The sequence below is a fragment of the Zootermopsis nevadensis genome, unplaced genomic scaffold (assembly GCF_977971745.1).
Source record: "Zootermopsis nevadensis isolate Lab colony 2312 unplaced genomic scaffold, Znev_1.0 Znev_ptg000007l, whole genome shotgun sequence".
Lineage (NCBI taxonomy): Eukaryota > Metazoa > Arthropoda > Insecta > Blattodea > Termopsidae > Zootermopsis > Zootermopsis nevadensis.
The window spans coordinates 7,318,880-7,338,702 of NW_028259139.1; the positions used below are offsets into that span (position 1 = coordinate 7,318,880).

The following is a 19,823-nucleotide window of genomic DNA, read 5'->3' on the forward strand; positions in this document are numbered from 1 at the left end:
CTGTACATACAGAATGTACAGAATTAAATTTAAAAATATTTAATTTTGCAATACCTAGGTTTTTGTTTATCAGTTACAATTGTCCTTAATATTGTAGGCGGTATTCCCAGTCCACGTCCGATATTCCGTTCATTTGGATTCAATGTCAACGGATAACGAAGGCTTATCGCACTGAACTGGTTTACATTAAATTTGGTACCGAGAGCCTAAACTAAGACATGCAGCATATTGGTTCGTATCAGACCAATATAACAATAATTCATACGATGCTCAAACTAGATTTTATAAATTCTCTCTTATATAAAAAAGTGAATCCACCTAACATCGAGTTTTCATGGTTCACACGTACAGTACAATTATCTCAAACACACTAATCTACTATGCAATAAGCAATCTTGTTCGTATAATTATAATCCAACTTCCGATTATATTTTACTACTGTTATTCTCCCATTTAAATAAAACGTTATACATGTACTGTCCTATGTCGCGACGTCACTAACAAACATTATTCACAACGTAAAAATACGCTTTGTTGCTTAGATAAAAATTACCGTAACTAATGAATTACGCATAAGTTGTTACGGTTTGTGATTAGGCAGTCTGTGGATGCAACCGCTACATCGCCTCTCCCCTCGTCACCCCACTGCAGAGCCATTGTACGAAGGCCGAATGAAAGCCAAAAGTCAGAGTCAGCGAGTTCCTTCAAGGAACGGGTGTAAGGGACAGCGGATGCAGTGGCTATTATAAAGGAGAGGGGGTAGAGACGAGTACAGCCGGAGTATAGCGACATATACCACGCGTTACGAGGGATGCTTGATTCTAAAGGACGTACATTCACGTATGTGAGAAGGGCATTTCTTTCAATATAAAAGTTTCGAAAAGAAAATATATAAAGAAGTTATTTCATGAATTTCGCCATAAATAACATTCTAACTGAACATAACATAAAAGAATATGTTCTCAGATACCTCATATTTGAAGAACAGTCTTCTGCTGGATTATGTTTCATAATAACCTTATGTTATAACACGAAATCGTTTAGTAAACATAAAGAGTGTAAGTTTCAGCATTATACCCTATGACATTCATAAACTAACTCTATGGACCCGAAACCTTCTTGAGAATCTTACAGTCGCTTAGTCAGAAAAATTACCCGCTCTTTAAGGAATTAAAAGACTTTATCTTGTCTATCATACAAAGAAACACTTTAGAGGTGATTTCTTCTTCCCAGGTTTTTCGAATCAAATTGTGCATAAATTTTTCATAATTTCTATATGTGCTAGTAGAAGTTTACTGGCGTTTCAGAGGTTCTCGCTGCTTCCATCGTCAGGTCGACAGCCTTAATGATGACGCAGCAAGAACCTCTGAAAAGTCGGCAAATGTCTACCAGACCAAAAGGAGCATAAGTTCAGAAGACATCTTCAAATCTGCCACCGCGAGAACTGAAAATCTCACTCAGAAATAAATTAACATGCAAACTGGTAGGACTGCATCTTGAAAACGTGTGTACTCATTTGGAATGAAAGTTTATCTTCTTTAATTCATTTTAGTTTTATCGATGTTTAACCTTTCAGATGATTGCTTTGTTGATTAGTTAGTTAAACAGACACGCTAATAAACGAACAAGACAAATTACGTAATCAGGGAGACACGTTTTAACTTCAATAAATTCTTTTCAAGATGACAGTTCCTTTTTTTCTCAGAACCTGATAATTTTCCAATCAACTTTTAATCCTCATGAATTCAACCCCACAGGGGGTGAGTCATGGTAGGGGCGGAGCCGAGTAACATTAATCTCAGAGTTTCTAATCCTCACTTCACTCTAGATGATTCATCTATGTAACTACAAATTGATGAAATAAATCACACAACATTAATGTAATATGTTCTCAGTTTTATGCTTATGAAATCTGTGTGTTCACTCCCACACATTTGCATTGCAATGACCGTTTGTTTGCTTAATCGAAATTAACTTAGGACTAATTGCATTAAAAAACAACTTAACACCAAATCAGGTGGTGCCGTTTTAATTTCAAGCATGAAATGTACCTAAACAGATTATTAACTTATAAACTCGATAATTTATAGTTTTTATATGAAGAATGCATTCAGAAGATAGAAGAAATGTCGTCGGCAACAGACTTTTCCAACTTTGCAAAACTTTACACTTTTCACCGGGTGACAGGTTTTTGAATAACGTATACGGGAGCTAATGAGTAAATACACGGTAAATCGTCGCCATTGATCGTAAATATAAATATATAATTAGTTGTCAGTCTAATAACAACGAATAAAGTAAAGATGAAAGTACAGCCAACTTCTGAAAACTCGTGTAATCAAATATATCTCAGACAATGGACAATATTTAACATAACGCTGTAATAAATATTATGAAAATTTTATGCCATTATAGGCGTAAGTATCATAATATGCTATGCCGTACATGTCTTTCATAGATTTCCTACAACATAAGTCGTAGGCTGTGAAAGTGGTCTCAGGTTTGATTGATTAATTAATTAATTAATTCCTAGTTTACCTAACGACGTATTTCCGGCTGTAGCTATACATAATCAAATGATATTGGAATATTATAAAGAAAAGGTGAATAAATACGGATATGAAAGATCGATGTAGCGGTCTCTGATGAGAAATGAAAGCTCACTCCGGACAGAAGATTATTCGGCTGAAATTAAAATAGGATAAGTTCTAAACATAATTTCAGAGCATTACCGGTTCGTCGAGCTATTTGGCAGGATTCCTAAGTTTCAAATAATGTGTCATACTTCACGTTCCTTCAAGGCCTGTACATGTAACTGTCTTCAATGAGATGGAACGGGGGAAGGACCATCTAAAGAAGCTTATAATCTGTGTCGACAGAGGGAGAGCTGATGAAGACAGAGCAGGGTGGAACACGGGAAGAGAAGGGCACGTAATTTCCAGAGAAGCATCAAGGTCGGTAGACTTGCTCGGGTCCGGGGAGAGGGAGGTGAAGGCAGAATGGAGGGTGAACTTATCAGGGTAGGAATGTCGGTCACGAACTGCACAAGGGACTGCCGAATGAGATGCACCCTGATAATTAGAGCTGAGAAAAGAGCAGGCAGGAAAGTGAATCAGACCGACACCGCGCACGGGTGGAGAATCATCGCAGCGCCAGGCGACGTACGCGTGATGGATTACAACACTTCGAAGCAGGATTCCGAAAACGAATTTGAAAAAAAAAGTCCACTAGTTCTTCTTGAGTGACTGGGAAATAAAAATGCTCATGAAATTAATTCCGGAAATTCTGTTGCAGAGGTATCTCAAACTGAAACGGATGAGAAGTTTAATGAAAAACCATTTATTTTATTTCCAGAAACTTGTCTTAGCGAGTAATAATTAGAAAAATAAAATTTAATTTCCTTTCAGATTTCTAATTACGGTCTAATGGTAGTGTGATGAACACGGTAAAAATATATTTCGATCGCTAACATTGCACTTTTGAGGAAAAAAACTTTCATAATTACCTTACCTATGAGATGGTAAAATAATGAAGAGTTTTACATTATCACAATTGAAAAGTGTTAAATGCTGTTCACTGATTGAGGTATATTTCCTATTAACTACACTTCAGGAGCCGAACTATTAAGGTCATTTTCATAAATACATTTTAATAACGCCTATATTCTCAACAGTATTAGTGTCAGCAGTCATGAACGATTCTCTGCCCAACTTAAAATTAATGTAATCAATTAACCACTGCCAGAGAACTTAAGTTATTTATTAGACGCAAATGCCATCACATACTAAAACAGACATAATAACTTTGAATTTCGTGAAGGGAATTTCAGAAGACACAGAAGAGACAAGTTCAGTTTTGACAGGGAGATTAAACAGCAAGGATACCCTGAGAGCGATAAATCCACACAGAATTTTATTCGGAATGCCCGAAGATCTGAGTGCTCTTGGGACATCAAAATTAATTTTAAAAAAAAATACGGTATGAGTTTTTAGGGATAGTGTGTGCTACAGACGGCTTTTGTAAACACGATAATGAATCTTTTGATCTCATAAAAGGCAAGACATACACTGGCCAAATGAACGATTATCGTCTTATTAAGTACTAGCTCCACCGAAAATACATCATTAGCGAGATGTATAACTGCGAGATTGAAAGGTCGTTAAGCCCTTTTCATAGGTAAAATGTCATTAAAGATTTTAATAATCTCTCTGTCTCTCATCCTTGGCGCTGCAGTCATAGTGGGACATTCGCCTCCTCTAATCATACGGATTTTCTGCGCGCTTTCCATCGGAACTAAAGGACACTGGACGCAGAACAGTTTGTTCCAAACAAATTATTCAGACATGGTAACTGGATGTTCGGATCATTTTCGGAACTGGCATAGCGAAAGAACATGACTGAGGAAAACCGCAAATTTATCAGCCCGGAAAGCCTGCATTCTGGAGAGTATTAGAACCTGAGTTCCCTCAAAAATTATATTATGAATTTGCATTATTTATTCATAAAATATTTAACTCGATACTGAAGAACAAATTTATTGAACAGAATATCTCTTCGAAAGTATCTTATAATTTTGGAAGTTACATCTTACGCATTTTCTAACACAAAGAATCAGTTCTTTCAGCCTAAATTACACAAAAACTTGGGCATTGGAGCGTTTAATGCTATATTTCTGAAAAGACGAAGTGTATTTTATGTCAAAAAACAATTATATTTCAAGTGCCTTTAATCATGTTAACACCTGTTTCCGTCGTTTCTTTCAGGTGATTGATTTTAGAACTCACGTTTCAAAATTTAATAATCACAGTAACAGTCATGATCGTGTAAGGATTCCACTATATTACGATACGGGATGCAGGAAGCCAGAGAACGAACGGATAATTGTTATGGAGAGGAAGTCAGCAACGCTCTCGTGCTGCGAGAGTGTGAAATAAACACATCGCCTACAGTCACGTCATCTGTAACATAACCTATTTCTGTTCCTTTACCGCGATGTAATGAATGCTGTACAAGCACGGGAAAGTTTGAGATATCCAAAAATAAATTATTTGTATTTGCATTGTAATAGTTTTCCTTATGGCAACGTCCGGAGAGCGAAGTTATTCATTCACACACACACACAGCATGATTAACTAACTCGAATCGTGAAGAAAGTCTGAATATGATTCACTATGGTAGGTCTTGGTTACAAAGGGTAGCGTGAATGATTGTAAGTGCTTGGAATAACACTATCGGCAAATCAATTTATCTGTCTGTAATTATGAAAATAAAATCAGAACCTCTTCATGGTGTTACAGCCTTATTCCGCTGGGACTAGGGTTTTGTGGGGTGGGGGAATGTAGAAATGAGATTTCTATCGAAGTAATTTACCCCACGTCAAACTTCACCATACTAATGACATAACATTTGTTACCGAATCCCATGGACATTTTCTTTTCTTCACAAATTCCATCTTCGGTTAGTCAAAATGTCATCTGATATATTTAAGCAAATACCAAAATCACCTTTTAAAGTCGATTATTCTTATGGACTCCAAATTCTAAGATATTATTGTACATAAGTAGGCGTTAAGATCAAATGCCGTGTACTTAAAAAGTTCATGATTTCTATTTCGTGATTGGCCCGAAGCTCGGAAGGGTTAGGTTAGGTTATTCTGATAGACTTTTGCTGTTTTCGTCAGGTATCTAGACGAATTCCAAGACGAAACCTAGAAACAGGCCAGATGCCTTTCCTTTTGAATCCCAATCTATTCGTAACTTAACAGTTTCCACAGCATTCAATATTTAATCTCTGCACAGTTATAAAATAATCTGCTAATGAATTAAATGAAGTCACGATTTTTAAAGTGCTGAAACAGTCCACCAAAATGATCAAAATCGATCGCGCGGCCACAAACATCGGCCATTAGAATTCTAAACAGGAACAAAATTATATATTCGATGTCGTTCACGAGTTACAGTTCGAAAGATGTCCTGAGTTACGAAGTGTGCACTTAGAAGGTGAAGTTCGATGTAAGTAGTTCGCTTGGAGATGCATAAGTAATCATGGAGGAAGATTATGTGACATGCATAAACTGCAATCATCCCATCGGACTTACAAGTCCGTCGAGTGAACCCTAACACACACCAGAATTCACGCATAGGGGAAAATCATGTTAATTTGGGTCGCAATACGTTCGTAAGTTTATTCATGGAAACAGTGTGTATTAAGAAGATAAGGACATGAATAAATTAAAAGAATGTTTTATGCTGAAAATGCTTGCTACAATAAAATTCAGATTCTTTTGTCTTTCTGCTTCGTATCTAAAAATGCAAAGATTAATACGTACCAGATGACATGGATTTGCATGGAAGTGAAACATCATCTCTGATATTGAAGAGAACAGGTCACTCGGAAGATAGGAGAATAATATTAAAACGGATCTTAAGATAAGACGATGGTACGTTTGGGCCGGAGTGTTCTGGCTAAGGGTACGGAATTGTGGGAGCTACTTGTGAGCACAGTATGAGCCGGGATAGCTCAGTCAGTATAGTGACTAGCTACGGGCTGGACGGCCGGGGTTCGATCCCCGACGGGGGCAGAGGATTTTTCCTCTAGCCTCTGCGTCCAGACCGGCTCTGGGGCCCACCCAGCCTCCTGTCCAATGGGTACCGGGGTCCTTTCCCGGGGGTAAAGCCGGCCGGGGCGTGATGCTGACCACTCACCCCCATCTAGTGCCGGGGTCAAGGAAGAGAGGAGCTATACCTCCACTCACCCCAAACGCCTACATGGCGTATAGTGGGACAAACTTTACTTTTACTTTTACTTGTGAGCACAGTAATAAAAATTCTGGGTCCATAAAACGCTTCAAGTTTCTTGAATAACTAAGCGACTGCCAGCTTCTCAACAAAATGCCTGCTACTGGAGGTAAATGAGTGTGACTTAAGTTATTCAGTCTAGTGACACATTAAATGCGAATAATGATTTGGAAGGCATGACGAAATGAGACGCCATTGCCTATTTCAACATAGGAATACTGTTGAGATGTTTATTACCACGATAATCCTCCGTCAAGACAGCCGGTAATGCAGCAAAGATTCGAAGTGAGTACCTTGTGAATTCTAGTGGAGACAGTTTCGGGCCACAACAGCCTACACAGACATTACCGTGATGGACCTGGGGAAAACCACGAAACTATGATCGGGATATCTGGTCTTGGCTTCACCGTACGTGTCCTTACTGACAGCATATTAGCAAGATACAATTATGCGTGAAGTGATGTCATAAGACATGAAGCACGTTATCTCTCGTCATATTAAATAGTTTGCCTCCGCACACCGTTGGGAAACCGCTAAGCAAGCCTGTTGATACATCGCCTATAGTTACTGATCCAGAAGCAGCTGCCTCTCATCATGTGGTTTATGGCGGACAGGTTCATAACTGCAGGTACAACCGACGAGTACGCAACATTAAAATTTCGAGAACCATCTTCAGTCTTGAGGGTACTGACGTTCTAGGAGAAAATCAACCAAAAAGCTAATTTAGGGCGGAGTCCTGCGCAATAATAAACCTTACACAGAACCCCGCAAAACCAAAATATATTTTATGCGTCCTATGCAGGATGTGCATGAAATGTCTGTCCGTTATAACGGGTTAATTTAATTCTTGTAAATGCTCTTCAAGACTGACGATAAACTCTAAAGTAGAACTTAAAATATTTTTATTGAGTAGTGTACCAGAGCAGAATATAAAAAATAAAATAATTCCATTTATTTTCTTTCGTACCAAATCTGCAAAGATTTAACGCGCAAACTCTTTGCCCGCGCTTATAAGATTACATGTGAATTATACAGCAGGTCATGGACGAGGAAGCAGTCTTTTCAGTGAATTGTTTCCACCAAGTTGGGTTACAAATTAAAATTACATAATGCTGTGTAACAAAAACAATATAATTACTTATATTTGCTTAGGTTAATTAAATAATATAATACGATTTCACGTCCTAAAACGTCAAATATGATCCTATATCGAGGTTTTAACAACTGTGCTGTGTTGTAAATGCATAGTAAGCCTCCCGTAACAGCGTTACCACGACAACGGTTATATTATAATACCATAAAGCCCAGAATCCCTCTGCAGCAAATTATCACCACACCAAGGTAACAGGAGAAATAAAATACTGAATATATATTATATACTATATATATTTTAAATATTTGTGGAAAAAGTTCAGTAAATAGGGCAAGGGGTGATCTTAGAATTTTGAAGCCCTGCTACCTGTTAGTGAATTAATGAAACAATCGATGCTTTTGAAAAAAGTGCGTTCGCTGATAAAGATGAAAGCAACTTTCACTTCCTGGCTTCCGGCACGATCTGCTATAATATCGGTAAGTTGAATTTATCCTTTATATGTAATGATACTTGATTTGTATTGGAAAGGGGAAAACCTTTTACAATTTCGCGGTGAGTCATGCAGTTCCCGCGGGGAGCCGGGAATTGACAGACGCGTTAAACTTTATCGGCGAACGCACAGTACAATACTTTCCTTGAATGTAAGTTCTGAATAAGGTTGGTCCCTCTTTCTTCCGAGCTTCAAACTGGCGTAAGGAAACTCCCGGATTCTTTGAGAGAACTTGGTATCGTTATAAAAGTAGATTGATCCAGTTGGAATTAAATGTCAGTGGCGAGAGAGGAAATGAGAGCAAGAGATGGGGGCAGAGAGAGAGAGAGAGAGAGAGAGAGAGAGAAAGTCATGTGTATCTTTTCCTCCACTCCATCCGGTTAGGTTGAAGATGAGACCAAACCTCAGGAAATTGAAACGTCAGCTTTTCAATTTGGAGCACGTAAAGGTCCTGAAGATGGGAAAGGACACATTCTGTGGGCCAAGCACGGAACCTTAAGATCACAGCGACACGAGACCCAGCCACTCAATGCAAAGTGTTCGTCGCCAGCATGAAACCATTCGTTTAATCGGAAAGGAAAATCGGTCGGTTTCCCGTTTCATACCTTTTAGCTTGTTACCCCTAATTTCTATTGAAACAAAGGATAAAAGTTGTCATGTCCGTGCCTCTTTATGTGTGTCTACCCCGTTTCAATACGATTTGATACGGACAGAATGTTTCAAAAGGCCACCCAAAAAATGAAATTGCGTGGCAAATCCCGAAGGGACGGGGTGAAAATTTTAGTAATTTAGTGTTCAAATAGCCGCCACGGTGGTCTAGCGGTCAGAACACTAGCCTTGTAATCCTGGGGCTCGGGTTCGATTCCCGGCGGTGCCCGAATTTATAACATGTGTTGGGCAAGGCCGTGGTCTAGGCAACACGGAGTTTTCCTCCGGGGGCTTCCCCGGTTTCTCCGTGGCATCCCAACAATTACTCCATTCACACACAGAAGAAGGCAATGGCAAACCACTTCTGGATCATCTGCCAAGAACGTATATGAACAGGTCCCAGTCCGAGAAAAGTATGGAAGGATCCTGTTCATATAAACCTGTCGTCAGACAGAACACTAATAATAATAATAAGTGTTCAAATCGTGCACAATCACAAATCACAATACGGCACACGCGTGCAACAAGTTAGCCAATTAAGGTAACGAGAAATGTGATACAGCAAAAGCTAAGAAGCAAGTACGTAGCGTGTTAGCAGTTAAGGTTTGGTTAACATCTTAACTTGGAAGGTCATGCTGTCCTTCCATACCCTCAAGTTTTCTAATTACGGCTTCGCAAACACACGGGAAACACAAGTCTGAACGAGGCGGCTAACACAACAATTAAAATACAGATTAAAATATTTAACGTGACGTCGAAGACCACTTATGGAAAATTACATAAAGACAACTTGTCATGTCTTCTGTATCTGCGTACTAGAGTGTCTAACGGAAGTGTTACAACAATTACATAAGGCCTGACATCACAGGCCGCAGAAGCCTGTAACTACCTTCATACAGCCTTCGGTAAGATAGCGTAACTTTGAAGCCATGTTCTCTCTCTCTCAAGAGAACAATCTCTGGGTATGTGCTCTTCAATGTATGCCACTTTAGAGCCAAGCCACAACTTACTTGTGGCTTGGCTTCTAACATAGTTACCAATAGAAATGCTGACCTAAGAACTGGTCATAGGAGACGTACAACGTTCTGATGAACACGTACACTCAAAATATACGTCTATAAAGTTTCATATCAACGGGTTTAGAAACGTCCCATGACAAATTACAATTAAACATGAGAGGTTACAGTTCATAACGCAGAAGCTTAATTCAAAGGCGTTTGTATTTCAAGTGTTCTAAAAATTATATTAAACCAGCAAACATAAGAGAAATGAGTTGTAATTAACCATACAAAACTAATTCTAACCGCTTTCATGTAGAATTTCATTCATTGTTTTTTCTGTTTGTATACTACACATCATAACAAAGAACTTCAATTGTAGAAAGGCCATAATTATGTTCAGAACCCAAGAGGGATGAATTATTAGGAGGCTGGAGAAAGTTATATAATGAGGAACTTCATAAGTTGTACTCCTCGCCATATATAATCAGACTGATCAAGTCAGAGAGAATGAGATGGGCAGGGCATTTAGCACGCATTGGGAAGAACAGGAATGAATACAGGGTTTTGATTAGCTAACCAGAAGACCTATACGTAGGTATGAAGATAATATTAAAATGGATCTTAGAGAAAAAGGATGGGGTATTATTGACTGGATTCATCTGGTGCGGAAAATGGATGATGGCCAGAGTTACCCTCAACTTGCTTAACAACAAATAGACTGAAATCTAACACAGATATGATATCCTCCGGGTCACTCGTGGTGCCGTCACTGAACATCTGTAAAATGCAGGCCACAAAAGCCTGATCAAAAACCTTCTAAAATGCGTTTAGTTGTAATTCCTGTGCCTCTTAGTTCATGAGCAATTTTACAGTAAAATAATGTATATTTCATGTGTACACCCTCTATTTTCTGTGCTTTAGAGACTTGGCTGCAAACATGAAGAAATCGAGAGGTACTTAACTTAATCTTCTCAAAAGAGCTCCTCGTTAAGAATTATGTAAACAACTTAATACAAAGGATTAAGAGCATTACTGTACATATATATACAAATTGGCCTATACAACTCATATTCCTACTGCAAACCTCAATTTTAGCAATGGTTTGCAATAAACAGTTTCATCTTAATCTCACATAGTCGTTTTTTGAAAACACAGGCCTAAAATTTCGTTTTGAGGTTGAGCAAAATGTGGGTTATACTGGACGAATATGAATACCAATTAATAAGAAGACAGCTGTCTTTGTGGGATATTGTGCCGTGCAGTCTGGTAGAAACTGGCCCGACGTTTCAGAGGTGCTTACTGCCACTGAAACGTTTGTAAGCTTCTATCGGACTACAAGGTGCAACATCCAAGAAGACAGCTGTCTTAATATTAATATTGTCATCCAAACTTCTCTTCAACTTTTCTTATGTTTGCTAAGTTACACTTATCCATCACATCATTCTCAATCGATTGATTATTACAAAATCTAACCCTACCACAAAATAATTATATATTTAAGTGATAATAATCATAGCAGTATTAGTAGTAGTAATGATAATTAAGCCTTTAATGCCCAGTGGTAACTTTATTTCCCACATGATTCAACAATCAATAACTCTTCGTCTTTTATTTATGGGTTTCATATGATTTTCACTGTAAATAGATATTTCCTCAAACAGCATTAAGAAACAATATTTTTCTTTTATTTTTTGCGATACTAAAAATGGACTGTTCGCTGGTTGTAACAAATGTGAATTTGTGATTTTACATCTCTTATATTCCTGAATTCTGCATTTACAAAACTATAAAAATTTATACCATGAAGCGTGACTAGAAACACTACATAAGAACGAGTTCCTACAGAAAACTACACAAAGAAAATTCTCATCCAAAGCCCAGACCTTACTGTTCAATTTACACTTACTTCATTTCTCACAATAATAATATAGCTCCTGGACCGAAGTTCTTTAACGTAAACAAGTCCCCTTCCAAGCTCTAAAAGTTACTATATTCACATTCTATTTCGAAACAGAAGTGTGAGTTCTGTTCTTGACAGGTGTATAAGAACGGCAAATCGGATATATCGCATGCAAGAAATCTAAATCCTGTGGATTTCTGTCGGACAGCTGAATGTTGTTCCTAAGGGAATACGGTGTCCTTACTCTTCAGCTGATAAATTTCTCATTATTATAAGCGGCGCGCAGTCGAAGCACGCACATGCTACGAGAGTTCTTCGTTGTCCTGGACAAGGAAGTGGTTCGGACACAAAATCGATAGGACACACCTACAGGAAAAGCTTGGGAGAAACAAAGCAGATCAAGGAATCTGAACAAAGAGAACATCTGGACACGGGGTAGCTCGTGATTTATGTTACCTACTGTCAACAAGTCGTACAGTACAATTCGTTTGTACTCTGTATCCTCATAGGGTCCTCTGTTTCTTAATTAATTTAGCGACGCGTTCAAATCTACAAATGTTACGTTATTTTTTAATTCACCACGACTTCGAATAATAAATTGGGAAGGAATTAAAAAAAACGGGCAAGTCTGTTATATAGTATCACTACCGAATTATAAAGAGTAGAAGTTAGCGCGTCGAATTACTAAATTTATAAAATTTCTTCGTAAACTACATGAAATTTCAAAATATGTTTTCGGCGACAGAAGAAGTTCCTGCCAAACGCACCAACATAAAATGACTAAATTCAGACTCCCGCCTAACGAAGACTTCGCCAAACCCCACCATAGGGTCCACTATGACCCCGAACCCATTCCCTGCTACCGGAAACGCCATAAAATAAGTGAAACCGAACAGTAACACAAAATTAGTAAGCGGATTTGTTATGCAAAATGCAAGGCGTTAATGTCGTCAGCCATCTTCACCGTCTTCAAAATAATATCTTACACTTTAGATAATCTAAAATTCAAAGTATAATTCATATTCCCATTTGCTATGACAGCATGATTCTTTATTACGTATTCTTTCATCAGAAATGTACTATATGTAGTATTTCCATTTTGTATTTCTCTATCAGTACTGTTTGATGTTTCGTAAGTAAATTTCTCACCCAAGTCTATCCTGATTCACTACTAGATGGCTCTAGGAGACAAATCAGGATTGAGCAGAAATTATGCAGAGCCAGTGGGCTCGTCAATGACTACTCATAAATGCACACTTCAAAGACAAGGAAACCTCCCACGTGGGAGGAGGCCAAGGCTCGACTTCGGACTGTTGCGCCACAGAAGAAGAAAATCAGCACTCTTTACTTATTCATTATTTCCACTTACATATTTTGTCATGACTTTTGTAGACTTTAAAAATTCTGTCTAGAGGTTGTATTTAGGTTAATGATACGAGGTGCAATCGGAAAGTTTACAGACTGTGTCAATAGAGGGCGAACCGGATGTAGTACGAGCTTCTGCCGCTAGGGGGTGCGGCCTACATTCATAGTGAATCAGTGTGCCAGCCGGCATCATCGAATTAGCATTTGTTTCTTAGTTACGGGCGTTTTGGTAGTGCATTACACCGACCCTCCTGCGATTTCGGAATGGCGTGTGTTCATCAAATTTTGCCATAGACTCGCCAAAACGGCTACGGAAACCTATAAAATGCTAAAGCAAGCATTTGGGGAGTCCGCAATGGGTCGTGCACAAACTTTTGTGTGGCATTCACGTTTTAAAAATGGCCGAACCTCTGTCGATGATGACGACAGTTCAAAATGTAATATGTTAATATATGCAAATTAAAAACATGGTTAAAGTAAGAAGTCTATACTACTCTGATCACCACACATTTTAGCATCTTCCCAGTGTGGCTAATTACTACTTGCCCACTTATTTACACAACTTCCGTTGCTCTTGTATTCCATCGAATTTCAAATGTATAAATCATACGGAGTAAATCTGTGACTTTGTCGAATGACCTCTGGCTGATTCCAACTACGCCACTAATTTCACGTCACGTCGATTCGAATTTACAGTCGCTGCTACCAGCAAAAAGACAGTATGACACCTGTCTATTTGTTCAAGTACTACAGCGAGCATCATGCAACTATTATTCCCGGACAGCCAGCCTTCTTTACGTGGCCCATATATTCGAATCGTCTTTACAACACATTATTTTGTTTCCAGCCTCCCGGTAAACCTCCGTCTACATAGTCTCTCCCGAGAAAACTATGAATACATTTCTCACTTAACCCATAAGTGCTCTATGCCCCAGGCATCTGACTCACAATTTAACTTCTACAAATTAACGTAAGCAAGGGACGTTTACTACACATTACGAGAAACAAATTTTTGTATGAAAGCAGTTCATTTAGACCACACGAAAAATACACTGTTCACTTAAATACCTCGGGTTTTTAGACCTGGTAATCGAATGTTGTATTTACGGTGGAAAAAGCTGCTTTGTGTTTCACCGTTTCTGTTCTGATACATGTAACGTTTCCATCTACTGTTCAACCACTGTCACGGATTTAATCACGTATAAATAACGAAGTTAGAGGAACGTAGTTAACAAACCTCCAATAAATCGAACTACAAAGTTTGTGCTAGGCAGCCATGAGTGTAAGGCGACCGTTTACAGGCCGATAAAGTTGCGCGCTTCGAATAGGGGTGAACAGAAAGCGATCGGAAACAAAAGACTAAGGCTGCTTGGGAGAATATTTGGACCTGTATCACTTGTAATTTTCACGAAATATTATCACAATTATGAAATAAAGGAAGACGGAATGGGCGGGACATGTAGCACACATGAAGCAGACAAGAAATGCCTACAAAATGTTAGAAAACCTGAAAGGAAAAAACCACTCGATCTGTGGGTAAAGGAGAGAATAATATTAAAACGGATCTTAGGGAAACACGGTCATTTGCATTAATGCCACTCCTTGGACTTACCTTCTCCGGGTTAGACACCCCTTCATCACTAACATATCAGGTTAGATTATACAGACCCCAGAGGACTGGGTCTTCGATCGCATTAGTTCAACGATGACCTACATGAAGTGACACCAAGAACACCTTTTGAATGACAGTGTACTCCAAAGAGTACACCCCTCCATTGATGTTATCGTAACTTACAATGTATATTTTCTGGGTTTCCAAATTACAGCTCACCGGGTTTCCTCATCACAATTATACCTGTACTTCTTGAGCCTCTCATCCTGTCCAATCCAACCCCCTGCATTTGGCAGTACTAACGATACTTGGACTGTACAGTCATAATACAAATAATAATCAATGAAACATGGAGGAACAGGATATGAAATATTAATATGAACAGTATGGCAAGAGAGATGAATAAGTTATGACGTCATTCTGTTGTACAGAAACGCGTAATTGTCAGCTTATGGAAGTGTACACACAACGTCTGTCTTGGCGATTTATCAAATAACCAATTTATCACCCAACTCACCTCCAACAAATCTCCCGACCTTCTTACAGTTTTGCGTAAAGCAATTAATCGGAATCATAAAACATACAATGTGTTTAATGCATAATTACGGCTTTTGGGAATATACCGAGTAAAATCTTGGAGGTTTTCCAACGTTTCGGCAAGCAATCCACTTTCCATCTTCAGAGGGGGGGGGGATCGGAAACCTTCGCTTACTTGGACGAACAGAGGAGCTGAGAAACGCTGGAAGACCTTAAAGCCAAATTTATATATTAATCATTAAAGCAGAATGGTATCGGTACATACCAGCATCTAAACATCAGTAAAATCGCATTTTTTATTTATGTGTTTAGTTTTGTTTCAGTGTAAAAAAAGGGTTACTTCCTGAAAGAGCATTAACCAGTTGATCTTTGTAATGGCGAAATTTTGTTTTCTCTCTGTGGTACGGACTGAATTCTCAAATAATATTTAGACTTGCTTCCTCTTCAAAGGCTGAAACACCAGTCACTAAAATCTAATGAGAAGAATACGATCTGTTTGGAAGGGGTAAAAGATTTCTCCTAGTTTGTGAGTTATTTTAAACGAAACATATTAACCGACTAATTTATTGCAACTTCCTTCATAACACGGTCTTTCCGAGCTGCTGCTTTAAACTTCGCAACGTCTGGCTTTCCCAAAAAAGACCCTACCAACTACGCACACAAGTTGGCGTCGCTGGATATGCAGAAGTAACCGACAAAATGAAATGAAAGCCCGCTTAAGTTTTACGAGCTCTGGAATCTATCTTAATTAGGAACGTGCATATACAATTCCTTCAGATATACAGAAAAGCGTATGCTTGTAGCTTAACGCGTTTCGGCGTCGAATTTTAACCCCACAGCATTCTCATCAGTATTAATTAGACGTTCACCCAAAGGATCTATGCAAATATTAATCTATTTAAGCGCTCCATATTGATTGTATAAGCAATTGTACTTTTTGTTTCCTCGAGTAATTGCACAGGATTCCTGTAGTTAGCGTCTCACATATATGTTTTTCTTGTTTCACTGCAGATGTGTTAAGATTAAATACGGTCATATAAATGTAATTTTAAGTGGCTATCTCCATAATTATATTAAAAATGCGCAATTTTCAGTTGTATCTACATAACCAATTTAAATAAACGTACTTTTCAGTGGATGTCTATATAATTATATTAAATATACGTAATTTTCTGTGGTTATCCATATAATTATGTTAAATAAATGTAATTTTCAGTGGCTGCCTCTATAATTATATCAAATAAAATTATTTTAAATAGACGTCATATCATTCTTTTACACAATGAATCTGTTTCGTGTACAAACTGTTTTAGAAACATTCCTTGTGTGGTTACTCTGTGACTATGTTTGTTTCTTTACTACTGACAAGACTATGGATTTTTCTAAAAGTGATACTGACAAAGGAAAAAGACAAGCGACAGAAATCAGTACTTCTAGACACTTCGTTGAACACACGCAGGCCAGCGGAAAACAGTGACATATGGCGCAGACTTAAAATCGATACTGTTGTCTACTTGATGATATTTCTGCACACGAGAAGAACTTGGTAGACTATCTACAGGGTATCAAATCTAAAAGTTCGTGACGATGGTGAGTTATTTGAATAAAACGTTTCTTGGATATTTTCCATCGTCTAAGAAATAATAAAATACAAAACGACGTTTCGGAGATGGGGGCTCTATCTCCGTCTTCAGGTATCTACTCTGTTGGGCCCAATAGATAGAGCTAATCTCTATCTCCGGACCACAGATCTACAGGATGTTCCATAAAAGTGTATAAACAATATTAATATGGAATATTAACCTTATTATCGATCTCAGTGTGTTGTGTGTACTTGAGTCATATGACTCCTTGACAGAGTTCCAAGCAAAACCAAATATTGAGGAAATCGTTCAGCTCAGTTTCTGAGCAAAAATTGTTTCATGTCACTGTGTAACACCCAATTTAAAACAAAGGAATTCTTTTTCGAAAAAACCACGGCTTCCAGTTTCCCGAAACCTATTTCATGCAACTGGTTTTCCCTGATCACGCACCGCCTAGCAGATGAGAAACGTAAAGGAAGATAAGTCACGTGATATAAAACGTCAGCAATCGGAGATCGGACTGCAGAACTGCGCCAAATTGCAACTGCGTAATGTTCCATGAAGTTCACAAAATGGCGCTGGTTAGGAGAAAAAAAAGTTACGTCCGAACACATCAATCATGCCGACATAAATTATCCCACCGAATAAGAGAAAAAAGTAACATTGTAAACCGAATCCCCGTGTCGTTCAATGTGACGGTCCCTAATTACCGGCTTCAGAAACATTTCAACCACGCTTTGCTCAACTTTTAATTTCGAAATCAGTCTCTATGCATTGTATTCGAGGCCGTATGTAGAATACATTTACTACCCCCCCCCCCCAAATATTGATGCATATGGCGGTGAAAAATGGCCGTGAATTCCAACTGATTACTGTGTACAAAGCCCTACAAGAATTAGGAACGGCGGGGTGAATATATTTCTTCTTGGAGTTTTGTCCGCTTTGGACAAGAACGAGACGCATTGGCCTACAAATGACATACATGAACTATGTTTCTGTACGTATGTCGCAGGCAGACAAATTTCATTCTCTGAACACTGTAAATCACAGCATAAAGAAGTGTGAAATGTAGGGAATTCCAAACACTGAAACCGAAATTCGAAATGTACGCATAATTACGCTGAAAGTAGTAAAGATATCCTTGTGAAATCCAGGCCTTTGATATTCTACATAAATTTGAATTATTTCATACGTGTAAAAGATTTCACAAATACGTCTCATTGAATTTATCGAGGACTTAACATTCATTAAACTAAGGATGACTTACATTCGGTTTGTTGCGCCGTGCTGTCTGGTCAGAGGTCTTTGCTGCCTCTATTATTAGGGTAATAAATACTCATAGCCCTGATGATGGAGGCAGCAACCACCTCTGAAAGTTCGGTAAACTTAAACCAGACTACACGGCGCAACGAGCCAGAAGACAACCATCCTCATACTCACGGCCGTGAGATATTGAAATGTTGCTAAAATGTTTGTAATTGGGATATTAAATCAAATGATTGACTCAATTTTTGCGGGTCTTCCTAGGAAACCTTGTAAATCGCCAGATCTTGTGGAAATTGCGTTCACGGACCCTGCAATTGGCCGTCTTGAGACAGTTCCATCGAGTCTGCACCTTCACAGACGATTTCTCTAATATAAATTTTAATATCGCCATCCCATCAAAACCTAGGTCTTCCAAGTCCTTCCCTTCCTTCAGATTTACTGATTAAACTTTTGTACCTTATTCGATGAATAAATGACAGTCAAGTAATACTTGTATTTTACAAAGGCAGATTTCAAGACTCATAACATGCACTCTGAACCTAATATTATTAATCTTAAATATGAGACAGTGGCAAAGCACTCTTCATTAAATGAGAAATGCTCAAACAGTTTTGATCAAAAAATTTCATATGAAGAAACATTTGTGATGTCTGAGCGTAGATGGGATGATAATATAAAAATTTATCAATGGAACCAGCTGGCTCTAGATCGTGTCTAGTTACAATTGTTTTGTAAGCAAAGTTGACTGAAATTCGGTTTCTATAGAAAAAACTTTCATGGGTTTGTCACAGATTAAGTTAAAATACCATGGGCTGAAAACATGTACCACCATATTCAATATGAAGAATAATTTATGTCATTTATGTCACATAGAAGTTATAAGAGGACATTGTTTTATATTACAAATAATGTCTTCTTGAAAACTGACCAACATATTAATGGGTAACTGAGCAATGTAATGGACTCGTTCGTAGTCACAATTTAATAATGTAACTGGTTGTGGTGTTAACAGCAATTTAATTATGATGGCAAGAAAGTAGCATTTAACAAGTCCCGAACTCTCACACGAGTTATAACGACTTGTTTATTAGAGCTGTGAAAATGTGATAAGTGGGGCCATCTTGTGAAATGGTGCAGAACTGCGGAATTGAATGTCAGCCACTGAGCGGAACAGTTTACGGTCGCCTGGTCTCGATCTAATTCCGAGGGGCCCAAGGGGCTACAAACTTGACAGGGAGGTCAACTTCACGCTAGAATTACCACACAGTTCCTCCAACATTCGTTTTCGAAACCATAAACCTCAAGTGGTCATCAGAGATAAATTCAAGTTGTGGTTATACTAAATGACCCGGACACAAATATTTATTAATACGCTCGTTACGATATCAATTCAATGTACAGTGTACGGTGGACGGAAAATAACTGCGAGTTTCAGCTACGTCACAGTATGAGGGCAGATGCAAGGGGCAAATTGCAGCAAGATGGCAAATAACCTGTCTGCGTATGTATAATATAACTAAAAAAAAACATT

The 19,823-nt window shown here is 38.3% G+C and overlaps 1 long non-coding RNA gene across 2 annotated transcripts in view; it reads right to left on the bottom strand.

Annotated features, from left to right (window-relative positions):
* Positions 1 to 19,823, bottom strand: part of LOC110828203 (uncharacterized) — a 91,208-nt gene that overhangs the window by 59,087 nt on the left and 12,298 nt on the right. The gene's annotated exons all lie outside the window — the stretch shown is intronic.